We start from the raw sequence: 16,715 nt of genomic DNA, 5'->3' as shown, positions 1-16,715 counted from the left end.
AAATGAGTGCCCTAAACATACGGGTATTTGTGGGAGTGCACCCAGATATACATCAGGTGTTAATTCGCAATTATGAGACGGGAATTTGTGGAATAAGCTACAGGAGAGGCTTATTATTGTGTGGTTTGGCAGAGGGATGATTGTAGTGATATAATGGTTTGGGCACTTCTGTGCTGCAAAATGGTTAATTGGCTCTCTTCTGTGTTGTGTATGTTTTCCGATTATCACTATCAAATGGAATGTTATTTTTGTTTCTGATAAAGAATATTTCAGCTCCTGCAACTCAGGCCTTATGTGCATTTCCAATTTTAATTGTTCTGTTGCCTACAATTAGTAATTTCCTCAGAACACAAAACAAATTTGGCATGTCTTGAAAGACTCCTACCAATTTCTATAGTTTCACCAAAGAAACATCTCATCAGGATGGTTTGGCAACTGCTCTGCCCAAGGCCACAAGAAAGCGAAGGTGGATACCACATTATCAACAATTTGGATGTGAATATATGGCAAGATTAGTTTGCAGATAACATTAAGTGTTATTGTAGACTGTGAAGATGATTATCAATAATTACAATATGATCTTGATCAACTGGGCGAGTGAGCCAAGCGATGGCATATTTCAGATGGTTTAAATCAGATAAGTGTGAGGTATTACATTTTGGGAAGTCAAACCAGGACAGGACTTTCACAGTGAATATGTGGGCCCTGGGGAATGTTGTAGAGCAGAGGGATCTGGGAGTAAAAGTACATAGGTTCCTGAAAGTGGTGTCTTGTGCAGATTGGGTGGTGAAAAAGGCTTTTGGAATGCTGGGCTTCATCATTCAAGAAATTGAGTATAGAAGTTGGGACATTATGTTGCACAAGAAGTTAGTGAGGCTGCACTTGGAGTATTGTGTTCAGTTTTGGTCACACTCCTACATGAATGATGCCATTAAGCGAGAGAAGATTTATGAGGATGTTGACTGAATTTGAGCGCCTGACCTATTGGGAAGAGTGGAACTTTAACTCTTGGTGAAACTTGGAGAATGGTAAATTTAATAGGAACCTGATGGGCAACTTCTTCGCTCCAAGGTTGCCGGGTATATGGAATGAGCTGCCAGACGAAGTATTTGAGGCAGGTACAATAACATTTAACAGGTACAATTGGACAGGTTAAGGCAGGTATAATAAACTTTTTAAAGACAATTGGACAAGTACACGAATAGGAAATATTTGCAGGGATATGGGCCAGGCACAGGAAAAAAGGACTAGCTTAGATGGGGCATCTTGGTCAGCATGGACCAATTGGGCTGAAGGGCCTGTTTTAGTGCCAAATAACACTCTAATAAGAGCAGATGGATCTAGAAGTACAAGGACATGGTTCCCTAAAAATGGAGTTGCATGTTAGTAAAGAAAGCTTTTGGTATCTTGACCTCCATCAGTTAGCGAATTGAGTATAGAAATTGGGACATTATAATAATAATAATAATAATAATAATAATATTCATTTATTGTCATTGCAACGAGTACAACGAAATTAAAAAAATAGCCAATCCTGATGGTGCGTACAAACATATATGCAATAAATGCAAAAACAAATAAATACATAAATACAATTAAATACAATTATATTAATAACAAGATTTTTTAACGGTGTTGCCTAGTGCAAAGGTAGTGTTCAGTTCTCGTATGGCCCTGGGGTAAAAACTGTTCTTAAGTCTGTTTGTTCGGGATTTGATCGACCTGAAACGTCGACCAGAGGGCAGATGAACAAACAGACGGTGGCCGGGGTGGGATGGATCTTTTATTATTTTGCCTGCTCTACTGAGGCAGCGTAGGCTGAACAGGTGCTCCAGGGAGGGCAGTGAGCAGCCGATGATCTTCTGGGCCGTCGTGATGACCCTCTGAAGGGCCTTCCTGTCCTTTTCTGAGCAGCTGGCATACCATGTGGTTATACAGTATGCCAGCACACTCTCGATGGAGCAACGATAGAAGGACAACATGAGCTTCTCCTGCAGGTTGGTTTTCCTGAGGATCCTCAGGAAGTGGAGTCTCTGCTGTGCCTTCTTTACTGTGGTGATGGTGTTGGTAGACCAGGTAAGATCCTCTGCGATGTGCGTACCCAGGAACCTGAAAGCTGGTACCCTTTCCACACAGACCCCATTGATGTAGAGTGGGTCGTAATCTCCACTGGTTTTTCTAAAGTCAATTATAAGTTCCTTTGTTTTGGAGGAGTTCAGGACCAGATTGTTCACTGAACACCATGCTGCCAGCCTTTGGATTTCATCCCTATAGGCTGTCTCATCTCCTTCTGAGATGAGTCCAACCACAGTCGTGTCATCCGCGAACTTGATGATGGTGTTGGTGGGATGGGTGGGGGCGCAGTCGTGAGTGTAGAGGGAGTAAAGGATGGGGCTCAACACACAGCCCTGTGGTGAGCCGGTGCTCAGTGTAATGGTGGAGGAGAGGTGAGGGCCTATTTTGACGGTCTGGGGGCGGTTGGTCAGGAAGTCCTTGATCCATTGGCAGATGGTTTGGGAAAATCCAAGGTCGGAAAGTTTGGTGACCAGTCTGCTCGGGATGACCGTGTTAAAGGCAGAGCTGAAGTCGAGGAAGAGCATCCTCACATAGCTCCCCTGGTGTTCAAGGTGGGTCAGTGCAGTGTGAAGAGCAGTGTCGATGGCATCCCCTGTAGACCTATTTGCTCTGTAGGCAAACTGGTGTGGGTCGAAGGTGGGTGGGAGGCTGGCTTTGATGTGCTGCAGGACCAGTCTCTCGAAGCACTTTGTGATGACCGGTGTGAGTGCTACCGGACGGTAGTCGTTAAGACCGCTGATGACAGACTTTTTCGGCAGTGGGATGATTATGGCGGACTTCAGGCAGGGAGGGATGGTGGATTTTAAAAGGGACAGGTTGAAGATTTTTGTGAAGACCTCAGATAATTGGTCTGCACATTCCCTCAGCACTCTGCCCGTCACACCATCGGGGCCTGCAGCTTTCCTGGGATTCACTGCTCTGAGCATGCGCTTAACATCATACTCCTGCACAGTGAAGGTGTTGCTGTCAGGTGCTGGAGAGGGTGTAATATCTGCCACTGTAGCTTTCACCTCGAAACGAGCAAAGAAACAGTTAAGTTCCTCAGCCAGCGAGGCGTCGCCGTCGGCAGTCGTGCGGTTGCTGGTCTTGTAGTTGGTGATGTGCTGGATGCCTTGCCATACCCGCCGTGGGTCATTGTTGGAAAAGTGGTCCTCAATCTTCCTCTTGTAGGACGCTTTGGCATCCTTGATGCCTCTCTTCAGGTTGGTTCTAGCAGCACTGTATAGAGCTCTATCACTAGACCTGAAGGCGGTGTTACGGTCCTTGAGGAGAGACCTGACATCCTTTGTCATCCAGGGTTTTTGATTGGGATACAACCGGATGCGTTTGTCGACGGTGACATTGTCAACACAGTTTTGGATGTAGCAAAGTACAGTTGATGTGTACTCCTCCAAGTCCTGATCCTCAAAAATATCCCAGTTGGTCCTTTCGAAGCAATCCTGCAGCTGCGAGGAAGCTCCTTCAGGCCATGTCTTAACAGTCTTTATGGTGACTGGAGCTTTCCTCCTGAGTGGGGTGTATGCTGGAGTTAGGAATATGGACAGGTGATCTGACTGCCCCAGGTGTTACAGTTGTACATGATATTGGTGAGGCTGCACCTGGAGTATTAGTCACCCTGCTAATGAAGTTGCCATTAAGCTAGAAAGAGTGCACAGAAGATTTACGAGGATCGGGACAAGACTCGCGGGTCTGAGCTATATGAAGAGGTTGGGTAGGCCAGCGTTTTATTCCTTGGAGTGCAGGAGGCTGAGGGGTGATCTTATAGAGGTGTATAAAATAATGAGGGGAATATATGGGGTGAATGCCCAGTTTTTTTCCAAGGGTAGGGGAATCAAGAACCAGAGATCATCAGTTTAAGATGAGAGGGAAAAGAGTTAATATAAACCTAAGGGACAACCTTTCCACACAGAGGGTGATGTGTATATGTGTATATGGAAGAAGCTGTCAGGTGAAGTAGTTGAGGCAGGTACAATAACAATATTTAAAATATGGTTTCACAAAATGCTGGAGTAACTCAGCAGGTCAGGCAGCATCTCTGGAGAGAAGGAACGGGTGACGTTTCGGGTCGAGACCCTTCTTCAGACTGATGTCAGGGGGGGCGGGCAAAGAAAGGATATAGGTGGAGACAGGAAGATAGTGGGGGAACTGAGAAGGGGGAGAGAAAGGGAGGGACAGAGGAGCTATCTAAAGTTAGAGAAGTCAATGTTCATACCACTGGGCTGCAAGCTGCCCAAGCGAAATATGAGGTGCTGTTCCTCCAATTTGCGGTGGGCCTCAGTATGACACTGGAGGAGGCCCATGACAGAAAGGTCAGACTGGGAGTGGGAGGGGGAGTTGAAGTGCTCAGCCACCAGGAGATCAGGTTCGTTAAGGCGGACTGAGCGAAGGTGTTGAGCGAAACGATCGCCGAGCCTGCATTTGGTCTCGCTGATGTAGGGAAGTTGACATCTGGAACAGCGGATACAATAGATGAGGTTGGAGGAGGTGCAGGTGAACCTCTGCCTCACCTGGAAAGACTGCTTGGGTCCTTGGATGGAGTCGAGAGGGGAGGTAAATGGACAGGTGTTGCATCTCCTGCGGTTGCAGGGGAAAGTGCCTGGGGAGAGGGTGGTTTGGGGAGGAAGGGACGAGTGGACCAGGGAGGTACAGAGGGAACGGTCTCTGCGGAAAGCAGAAAGGTGAGAAGGGAAGTTGTGGCCAGTAGTGAGATCCCATTGGAAGTGACGGAAATATTGGAGGATAATTTGTTGGATATGCTGGCTGATGGGGTGGAAGGTGAGGACAAGGGGGACTCTGTCCTTGTTACGAGTGGGGGGAGGGGGAGCAAGAGCGGGGCTATGGGATATAAAGGAGGCCCTAGTGAGAGCCTCATCTATAATGGAAGAGGGGAAGCCCTGTTTCCTAAAGAATGAGGACATCTCTGATGCCCTAGTGTGAAACACCTCATCCTGGGTGCAGATGCGACGTAGATGGAGGAATTGGGAGTAGGGGATAGACTTTTTGCAGGAGACAGGGTGGGAAGAAGTGTAGTCCAGATAGCTATGGGAGTCAGTGAGTTTGTACTAGATGTCAGTCACTCGTCTGTCTCCTGTGATGGAGATGGTGAGATCCAGAAACGGTAGGGAGATGTCGGAGATGGTCCAAGTATATTTAAGAGCAGGATGGAAATTAGTGGTGATGGTAGTGATGGTTGGACAGGTACATGCAGAGGAAAGGTGCAAGAAAATGGGACTTGTTTGGATAGGCTATTATTGGCCAGCTGGGCTAGTTGGGCCAAATGTCCTGTTTCTACGCTGTATAACTTTAGGAATGATAAGATTTCCAGATTATCATGAAGTTGTCTGTCAGGTCAACTTATCTCATCTCTTCTAGCTGAATGGCTCTTTTTGGCTCTATTTCTTGATAGTTGCATGCAGTCAGTCCTGGTAACATTCTCGTGATTTTTATCTCAATTCATTACAATGCTTCATTGACCTTCCATTGTATTGCAAAGATCAGAACTGCACGATCTAGCTAAGATTCTATGTATATTTATCAATATTACATTCCTTTAGAAATCACCAAGTGATTAGGAAGGCAAATAGTATGTTGGCCATTATCAGAAAAGGATTTAAGTAAAGGATCAAAATGCCTTACTTTCGTAATATAGTGCTATAATGACACTGCACCTGCATTACTGTGTACAATTTTGATCTCCTTACCTGCATACGAATATCCTTGCCATGTAGGGTGTGCAGTAATTCCAGGGAGAGAGGGGAGGGGGTAAGGAGAGGGTGCTGCACCAATGCAGAGAGGTTTGGGCCCAATGGGTCCACTTGGTCTAGTAATATGATAAGTTTTAATCTGCAATTTGAGAAGGAGAAGGTTAAATCAGAAGTGTCAGTGTTGCAGTTGAACAAAAGGGACAATGAAGGCAAGAGAGAGGAGCTGGTTAAGGTTAACCTGAAATGGATCCTAGCAGGAATGACAGTGGAACAGCAGGAGCTTCTGGGCATAATCCGGAAGATGCAGGATCATTTCATTCCAAAGAGGAAGAAAGATTCTAAGGGGAGTAAGAGGAAACCGTGGCTGACAAGGGAAGTTATGGATGGAATAAAAATTAAAAAAAAGGTGTATAACATTGCAAAGAGTAGCGGGAAGCCAGAGGATTGGGAAACATCAGAAAGTAACAAAAAGGGCAATATGGGGTGAAAAGATGAAGTACGAGGGTAAGCTGGCCAAGAATATAAAGGATAGTAAAAGCTTCTTTAGCTATGTTAAGAGAAAAAGATTAGTAAAGACAAATGTGGGTCCTTAAAGGCAGAAACAGGTGAAATTATTATGGGGAACAAGGAAATGGCAGAAGAGTTGAACAGGTACTTTGGTTCTGTCTTCACTAAAGTCAAGTCAAGTCAAGTCAAATTTATTTGTCACATACACATACTCGATGTGCAGTGAAATGAAAGTGGTAATGCCTGCGGGTTGTGCACAAAAATAATTACAGTTACAGCATATAAATAAAGTTAATAAGTTACTAAACATAGCACAAAAAGTGTCGACAAAAATTTAGTCTCTGGGGTTATCAAAGTTGACAGTCCTGATGGCCTGTGGGAAGAAGCTCCGTCTCATCCTCTCCGTTTTCACAGCGTGACAGCGGAGGCGTTTGCCTGACCGTAGCATCTGGAACAGTCCGTTACTGGGGTGGCAGGGGTCCCTCATGATCTTGCTTGCTCTGGATCTGCACCTCCTGATGTATAGGTCCTGCAGGGGGACGAGTGTAGTTCCCATGGTGCGTTCTGCCGAACGCACTATTCTCAGCAGGGCCATCCTGTCCTGGGCAGAGCTGTTCCCAAACCAGACTGTAATGTTGCCGGACAGGATGCTCTCTACAGCCCCAGAGTAGAAGCAATGGAGGATCCTCAGCGACACTCTGAATTTCCTCAGTTGTCTAAGGTGGTAAAGGCGCTGCTTAGCCTTACCCACCAGTGCGGCAATGTGCGTTGCCCACGTCAGATCCTCTGAGATGCGGACTCCCAAGTATTTGAAATTGCTCACAAACAATCTCCCAGATGTACTAGAGGACAGAGGATCTAGGGAGACAGAGGAACTGAAAGAAATCTGCTTTAGGCGAGAAATAATATTGGGTAGACTGTGGGACTGAAGGCTGATAAATCCCCAGGGCCTGATGGTCTGCATCCCAGGGTACTCAAGGAGGTGCCTCTAGAAATCATGGATGCATTGGTACTCATTTTCCAATGTTCTATAGATTCAGGATCAGTTCCTGTGGATTGGAGGGTAGCTAATGTTATCCCACTTTTCAAAAAAGGAGCAAGAGAGAAAACGGGGAATTATAGACCAGCTGGCCTGACTATAATTTTCTACATTTCTATAAAATCCCCTCTCATCCTCTAAATTCCAGTGAATACAAGCCTAGTCTTTCCAATCTTTCCTTCTATGACAATCCTGCCATCCCAGAGATTAACCTTGTGAACCTACGCTGCACTGCCTCAATGGCAAGGATGTCCTTCCTCAAATCAGGAGCCCAAAACTGCAGACAATACTCCAGATGTGGTCTCACCAGGGCCCTGAACAACTGCAGAAGGACCTCTGGGGAAGATGGTGGAGTCAATTACTAAAGAAGTAATAACGGAGCATTTGGATAGCAGTAAAAGGATAAATCCAAATCAGCATGGATTTATGAAAGGGAAATCCTGCTTGACTAATCTTCTGGAATTTTTTGAGGATGTTACAAGTATGAAGGAGAGCCAGTGGATGTAGTGTATCTGGACTTTCAGAAAGCCTTTGATAAGGTTCCACATAGGAGAATAGTGGACAAAATTAGAGCACATAGTATTGGGGGTACGGTATTGACATGGATAGAGAATTGGTTGGCAAACAGGAAACAGAGTAGGAATAAACTGGTCCCTGTCAGAATGGCAGGCAGTGGCAAGTGGAGTGCCACAAAGCTCGGTGCTGGGGCCGCAACTATTTACAATATATATTAATGATTTAGATGATGGAAATAAAAGTAACTAGCAAATTTGCAGATGACACAAAGCTGGGTGGCAGTGTGAACTGCGAAGAGGATGCTAGGAGGTTGAGTGAGTGGGCAGATGCATGGCAGATGCAGTATAATGTTGATAAATGTGAGGTTACCACTTTGTGGCAAAAACAAGGAGGCAGATTATTATCTCAATAGTGTCGGATTAGGAAAAAGGGAAGTGCAATGAGACCTGGGTGTCCTTGTACACCAGTCACTGAAAATAAACATGCAGGTACAGCAGGCAGTGAAGAAAGCTAATGGCATGTTGGCTTCATAACGAGAGGATTTGAGTATAGGAGTAAAGAGGTGTACAGGACTGTCATATGAGGAAAGATTGGAACGATTGGGCTTGTATTCACTGGAATTTAGAAGGATGAGAAGGGATTTTATAGAAAAGTATAAAATTATCAAAGGAGTAGTTGCAGGAAAAATGTTCCCAATGTTGGGGGAGTCCTGAACCAGGGGCCACAGTCTAAGAATAAAGGGGAGGCCATTTAAAACTGAGATGAGAAAAAACTTTTTCACCCAGAGAATTGTGAATTTGTGGAATTCTCTGCCACAGAAGGCAGTGGAAGCCAAATCACTGGATGGATTTAAAAGAGAGTTAGATAGAGCTCTAGGGGAAAGTGGAATCAGGGGATATGGGGAGAAGGCAGGCATGGGTTACTGATTGTGGATGATCAGCCATGATCACAATGAATGGCGGTGCTGGCTCAAAGGGCCAAATGGCCTCCCCTGCACCTATTTTCTATGTTTCTATGTTTATACATCTTCATGGTGTGGTGCATTAGGAAGGCTGGGAGCAACACCAAAGATGCCTGCACCCTGTTCATTTGCTTTCCTCTCTTCTCGGGGAAAATTCAGGAACTTGAAAGCTTGGATGTTTAGAGTTAAGAACGGCTTCTTCCCAACAGCTCACAGACTCATGCACCAATGACCTCTTACACACCACTTTCCCAGAGGCGCTACCAGGTACTCTTAATCTACCTCATTCATTTATTCCGTTATTGCATTTTAATATTTTTTTGCATGACTTCTGATTGCATTGTAATCTTGAACCATTCTACATTTTTGCATTTGTCTTTGTATTTATTGATATATTTATCATTATTGTATGTATACTGTACTCTGTAAGCTTCATGGATGCAAGGAATTCCATTGCACCTGGTGTACGTGACAATAAACTAATCTGAAGATAGACACAAAATACTGGAGTAACTCAGCAGATCAGGCAGCACCTCTGGAGAAAAGGAATAGATGAAGTTTCGGGTCGAGTCCCTTCTTCAGGCTCTTCGAGCCAGCACCGCCATTCAATGTGATCATGGCTGATCATTCTCAATCGGTACCCTGTTCCTGCCTTCTCCCCATACCCCCTGACTCCGCTATCCTTAAGAGCTCTATCTAGCTCTCTCCTGAATGCATTCAGAGAATTGGCCTCCACTGTCTTCTGAGGCAGAGAATTCCACAGATTCACAACTCTCTGACTGAAAAAGTTTTTCCTCATCTCCGTTCTAAATGGCCTACCCCTTATTCTTAAACTGTGGCCCCTGGTTCTGGACTCCCCCAACATTGGGAACGTTTCCTGCCTCTAACGTGTCCAACCCCTTAATAATCTTATATGTTTCGATAAGATCCCCTCTCATCCTACTAAATTCCAGTGTATACAAGCCTAGTCGCTCCAGTCAGGATTGAACCCAGGTGGCTGGCGCTGTGAGGCAGCAGCTCTAACAATTGCACCACTATGCTGTAAACAATTGATAGATTTCAGTATTTGAAGGGATTTCAAGAAATGTTTGGGTAATGCAAGCGTAAAGGTGCTGCGGTAGATCTGTTTAAATCCTGATCCTTACTGAAAGTAAGCATGCAAGTACAGCAGGCAGTGAAGAAAGTCAAGGCGAGAGGATTTGAGAATAGGAGGCCCTACTGCAGTTGTACTGGTGAGACTGCACCTGGAGTATTGTGTGCAGTTTTGGTCTCTTAGTTTGAGGAAGGATATTATTGCTATTGAGAGACTGCAGCATAGGTTCACCAGGTTAATTCCCAGGGATAGCGGGACTGACGTATGATGAAAGAATGGATCGACTGGAATTTAGAAGGACGAGTAGGGATCTTATAGAAACATATAAAATCCTTAAAGGATTGGACAGGCTAGATGCAGGAGAAATGTTCCCGATGTTGGGGGAGTCCAGAACCAGGGGTCACAGTTTAAGAATAAGGGGTAGGCCATTTAGGACTGAGATGAGGAAAACATTTTTCACCCAGAGTTGTGAATCAGTGGAATTCTCTTCCACAGAAGGCAGTGGAGGCCAATTCATTGGATGTTTTCAAGAGAGAGTTAGATTTAGATTTTAGATTTAGAGATACAGCACGGAAACAGGCCCTTTGGCCCACCGAGTCCGCGCCTCCCAGCGATCCCCACACATTAACACTATCCTACACACACTAGGGACAATTTTTACATTTACCCAGTCAATTAGCCTACATACCTGTACGTCTTTGGAATGTGGGAGGAAACTGAAGATCTCGGAGAAAACCCACGCAGGTCACGAGAAGAACGTACAAACTCCGTACAGACGGTGCCCGTAGTCAGGATTGAACCTGAGTCTCCGGCGCTGCATTCGCTGTAAGGCAGCAACTCTACCGCTGCGCCACCATGCCATCTTAGGGCTAAAGGAATCAAGGGATATAGGGCAAAAATCAGAACAGGGTACTGATTCTGGATGATCAGCCACGATCACATTGAATGGCTCGAAGGGCTGAATGGCCTACTCCTACTTTCTATGTTTCTATATTACCTTGATGCAGAAGTTAATGCTGGGGGGGTTTAATAACAGATTGTATGTCATTTTTTTGCATTGATATTTTGCTACCAGATATCCTTTAGCAACAGGAACACTATTCAAAAGTACTCCATTGGTTATGAAATATTTGGGGCGTTGCGGCAGCAGAAGGTCCTATATAAATGCGAGTCTTTCTTTTTTCCTTCTTTATAACTGTATATAAAATTCAATTTAAAAAAAATAATTTGCGATCACTTGTTCCTTTATTATACCGAAAACAATTTAAATCCATGCAATTAATGTGGCAAGTTGCATCAGTTTGATTTGCTACACATTTTAATTTATAGCGCGGGGGGAGGGAGGGAGGGATGTGATCGTTACAACAACACATTTGGTGGTTCGTGATGTAAGACTCAATGACATTTTGATCGAATATGGACGAAAAGATTTGCTGTTGCTTGTAATCCTGGCAGGTTTTCTCTGACCATGCATTGCAAGAAAGAGAAGTGAGCAAGGCACTGTGACTTTAAAGGCTTATTGGGTTAAAGGCTGGAGATCCCTGCAGACAAATGCCTATTGAGAAACCCGAGAAGCCTTCGGAGACTCGGGGTGTGTCCAGTGCAACGCGACCGGGGGGGTGCTGGCTGGCTGGCTGGCTGGCTGGCTGGCTGCGTGCCGAACATCTCAGCAAACACAACACTCCCCAATCCGACTTCACAACCCCAAGCCCCCGGTGCACGGATATCCGCGTTGAACCTTAGGTTTCGCAAGAGCAAAGCTAGAAGGATCCCCGACCCTCGCCAAATGCTCCCCAGAGAAGCTGCCTAGAGAAAGTCACTCCAGTACTCTGTGTCTTTTATTTTTGTGTGTGTGTTGCAAACCAGCAAATCTGCAGTTCCTTGAGTCTACAGTTGACGTCCCCCAATGTTCGGTTCACCACTGCTGGCGTGGCAGGAAAAGAAAGAAAGAAAGAAAGAAAGAAAGAAAACGCCCTTGCTTCCCTTTGCTAATTCCATTGGTTTGCCCTTATTATTTGATGGTTGTCGTGCACACATACTGGTGCGGCGATTGGTGGGGGCGGTAGCTCACCGCTTAACCCAAGGAGCAGGCAGCTCCAGACTAGTTACATGGGTTTAGTAGTCCTGCCGCATTCTTTCGTGATAAGTCCAATTGTTTTGTCTGGCTTTATTTAGAAACCATTCAACCTTTCAAAAAAATGTGTTTGAAGCGCTTCAACTTTCAACACAAATTCCTCTGAAATTCTAGAGAAGGAGTGGTGCCTTCATTTACTGAAGGAGTGGTGCCTTGATTTAAATAATTCACAAGAATGGTGAGGCTAAAACCTGGCAATTCAAAGAATATAGACACAGAATGTTGGAGTAACTCAGTGGAACAGGCTGCATCTCTGCAGAGAAGGAATGGGTGACGTTTCGGGCCGACTGCCTGTCCTCTCTGTTCACCCTGTTGAGGCTTTTGAGTCTGAAGAAGGATCTCGACCCAGCTTCTGCAGTGCCTTCCTACACAATTAGTAAAACAGAAACGTAGAAAATAGGTGCAGGAGTAGGCCATTCGGCCCTTCGAGCCAGCACCGCCATTCAATATGATCATGGCTGATCATCCAAAACCAGTACCAAATTCCTGCTTTCTCCCCATATCCTTTGGTTCCTAGAATATGGTGATTTCCTTTGCAGTTTTGTTAGAGGTTACGACAACAATGGGGGAGCCGGTGTGGGGGGCCGCCGGGCACAAAGGGGGACCATTGGGGACTAAATGGAACACATTGTCATTTTGTTAACGCCCTATATGTGGCAACACTTTGCATACGTGTGTATGCAAAACAAAGGATCTCACTGACAAGTCACGTGATTATTACGTATCATTCATTCATTTTCAAAATTCTACAGATTCAGGAATAGCACTTGCAGACTGGAGGGTAGCATGTACTCTAAGGAAGGGGAGGGAGACCACGTCTGACCTACGAGCCTATGAGGGGAAATGCTGGAGTCTACAAATGAAAGATTCCATAACAGAACATTCAGGAAAGAAATACAGGACTGATCAGAATTAACATGGATTTAAGATGGGAAATCATGTTTGACTAATGGATGTAAAAAGGTGACTAATGGAATCAATAAGGAAGAGCCAGTGAAAGTGAAATATTTCAATTTTCCAAAGGCTTTTGATTTGATATAGGTTGGTCAACTATATGCAGCTTACTCTTGCGAAAACAGATTTGATTTCTGCCACCTAGATTATAGAACAGCGGGGGATGAGGGAGCGAGTCTAGGTGGAATCATGTTTGCATGCACAAAACAGATTGGTTTAGTTTAGACATATGGTGCAGAAACAGGGCCTTCGGCCCATCGAGTCCATGCTGAACTGCAATCCCTGCACACTAACACTATCCTACACACACTAGGGGCAATTTACAATTTTACCAAGCCAATTAGCCTACAAACGTGTACGTCTTTGGAGTGTGGAAGGAAACTAGAGCACCCGGAAAAACCCCAGGCAGGTCACGGGGAGAACGTACAAAGTCCACACAGACAGCATCCGCAGTCAGGATCAACCCGGGTCTCTGGTGGTGTAAGGCTGCAACTCCACTGCTGCACCGCCATGCCGCCCCGAAAAAGCAAAGGCATCGAGCTCATCTGGTAGAGATGTATCATTGCCAGAGATCGCCTCTGATTAGGGCTTGTCGTCTGTGTTGGTATTCAGTCCTGGCAACAGTCACTGCTATGTCCTTGATTGATATGCATAAAATGCTGGAGTAACTCAGCGGGACAGGCAGCATCTCTGGAAAGAGGGAATGGGTGACATTTCGGGTCGAGATCCTTCTTCAGACTGGATGTCCTTGATTGAATTGAGCCTTCAGCTTTTTTTGGAATCACACTTGGTTTTATGGTGCAGTGCAGGATCATCTTAAAAACCCTGGACTTCAACCGAGAGTGAATCTCCATTTTTATCCCAGGTTTCTGGTGAATATAACTCCTAATTAACTGGTGGAATGCAGTCATCAAGGCATTTCTTGATGAAACCAATGATGACTGAGCTACATGTAGTTGGCTGGACAATGTGGTCTTGTACATGTTCCGCTCCACTGTCTCAAGGCAGTCTGAAGTCGATCATCAGCTTCCTAAGCCCACTGCTGTTTTGCACCTTTTGTTGATGCCTCACACTTCAGTCTCTGCCTGTAAGCAGGCAGGAGCAACAACAACAGGGCGGCACGGTGAGGCACGGCGGTAGAGTTGCTGCCTTACAGCAAATGCAGCGCCGGAGACTCAGGTTCGATCCTGACTACGGGTGCTGTACTGTACGGAGTTTGTACGTTCTCCCCGTGATCTGAGTGGGTTTTCTCCGAGATCTTCGGTTTCCTCCCACACTCCAAAGACGTACAGGTTTGTGGGTTAATTGGCTGGGCAAATGTAAAAATTGTCCCTAGTGGGTGTAGGATAGTGTTAATGTGCGGGGATTGCTGGGCGGCACGGACCCGGTGGGCCGAAGGGCCTGTTTCCGCGCTGTATCTCTAAATCTAACATCTAAATGATCAGACTGGCTGAAATGAGGGCAAGGGATTGAATGATCGGCCTACTTGATGGTGGTGCAGCAGTCGGCAAGAGCATTAGCACCGTATGTGGCACAGGAGACATGTTATTGATATTTAGGAAGTACATTCCTGAAGTTAGCTCGATTGAAGTCAATGACGATGATGAACAAGGCATCAGGGTTTGCAGTCTCAAGAGAGTTAATGTCCAAATATAATTCGTCCAGTACCACCTTGGCGTTGGCTTGATGGGAGAGGTAAATTCTCTTGGTAGATGAAAGGGTAGATGAAAACGTATTGTTAGGAGCAGGTGTTCCAGATCAGGGAAGCAGAATTGAACTAAGACCCCATCAATGGACCATAAAGCTTTGACACCTCAGACTTTCCCCTTGCCTGAGGATTTTGTATGGTCCATAGAATAAATGGAGAAACCGTTAGGTTGTAGGGCAGGGCCAAGCCGGTCCCCCTCAGCTAAACGCAAGGCCTGGCGGACCGCGGGGGGAAGAGGGAAGCCGCCGAGCCGGCCCCTGCTCGTCCCCCAAAGGCCAGAGACCAGGAAGATGGAGCTGGTGATGCTGAGCAGCAAGGGCAGTAGGAGAGGGAACTGGGGTCTGCACAGTGGAGCTGCGGTAGAGTTGCTGCTTACAGCTCCAGAGAGCCGGGATCGATCTTGACTACGGGTGCTTATTCACAAAATGCTGGAGTAACTCAGCAGATCAGGCAGCATCTCAGGTGAGAAGGAATGGGCAACGTTTCGGGTCAAGACCCTTCTTCAGACTGATGTCAGGGGGGCGGGACAAAGGAAGGATATAGGTGGAGACAGGAAGATAGAGGGAGATCTGGGAAAGAGGAGGGGAAGGGAGGGACAGAGGAACTACCTAAAGTTGGAGAAGTCGATGTTCATACCACTGGGCTGCAAGCTGCCCAGGCGAAATATGAGGTGCTGTTCCTCCAATTTCCGGTGGGCCTCACTATGGCAGTGGAGGAGACCCATGATAGAAAGGTCAGACTGGGAGTGGGAGGGGGAGTTGAAGTGCTCGGGCACCGGGAGATCGGATTGGTTAACGCGGACCGAGCGCAGGTGTTGAGCGAAGCGATCGCCGAGCCTGCGTTTGGTTTCGCCGATGTAAATAAGTTGACATCTGGAGCAGCGGATGCAATAAATGAGGTTGGAGGAGGTGCAGGTGAACCTCTGTCTCACCTGGAAAGACTGTTTGGGTCCTCGGATGGAGTTGAGGGGGGAGGTAAAGGGACAGGTGTTGCATCTCGTGCGGTTGCAGGGGAAAGTACCTGGGGATGGGGTGGTTTGGGTAGGAAGGGACGAGTGGACCAGGGAATTACGGAGGGAACGGTCTCTGCGGAACGCAGAAAGTGGAGGGGATAGGAAGATATGGCCAGTGGTGGGGTCCCGTTGTAGGTGACGGAAATGTTGGTGGATGATTTGTTGGATACGCTGGCTGGTGGGGTGGAAGGTGAGAACGAGGGGGATTCTGTACTTGTTTCGAGTGGGGGGAGGGGGAGCAAGAGCGGAGCTGCGGGATGTAGAAGAGACCCTAGTGAGAGCCTCATCTATAATGGAAGAGGAGAAGCCCCGTTTCCTGAAGAATGATGACATCTCTGATGCCGGGTGCTGTCTGTACAGAGTTTATATGTTCTCCCCGTGACCAGCGTGGGGTTTTTGTCCGGGTGCCATGGTTTCCACCCCCATTCCAAAGCCGTACAGGTTTGCAGGCTAATTGGCTTGGTAAAATTGTATATTGTCCCTAGTGTGTGTAGGACAGTGTTAGTGTGTAGGGATCGCTGGTTGGCGCGGACCCAGTGGGCCGAAGGGTCTGTTTCCGTGCTGTATCTCTAAATTAAAAAACGAAACTACCGCTCCCTCAAGGGCGGCCGCGGGAGGCACCCCCGGGGAACAAAGATGGACAGGTGAGGAGAGGACGTCGATCCACACGTCCAAGGATGCAATGGCTGGAGGCTCGCAGCAGCCTGGGGCTTGCCTGGAACGGGCACCACTCATCTATATACTAAAACCCTCGTTTGTTATCTTGTTTGTGACTGAACTTCAGCCAAAACCGTACACGATAGCGTGACAATTTTAGGCCCACCTTACTCACCATTGTCACTTTAGTGATAATGCAAGTAGTTTTATTGAAATCGGCGTTATATATTTAACGTTTTTCACATTTTAAAAGGAGGGGAGGGGGAGGGGAGGAGGGAGAAGGGAGGGGGGGGTTGAGGGTGCTGCATCAATGCAGGAGAGGTTTGGGCCCAACGGGTCCACTTTGTCTGGTAA

Source organism: Rhinoraja longicauda, chromosome 24 (genome assembly GCF_053455715.1).
Source record: "Rhinoraja longicauda isolate Sanriku21f chromosome 24, sRhiLon1.1, whole genome shotgun sequence".
NCBI classification, from domain to species: domain Eukaryota; kingdom Metazoa; phylum Chordata; class Chondrichthyes; order Rajiformes; family Arhynchobatidae; genus Rhinoraja; species Rhinoraja longicauda.
The sequence above is the reverse complement of the archived record's forward strand: the minus strand, read 5'-3'. Positions refer to the sequence as shown.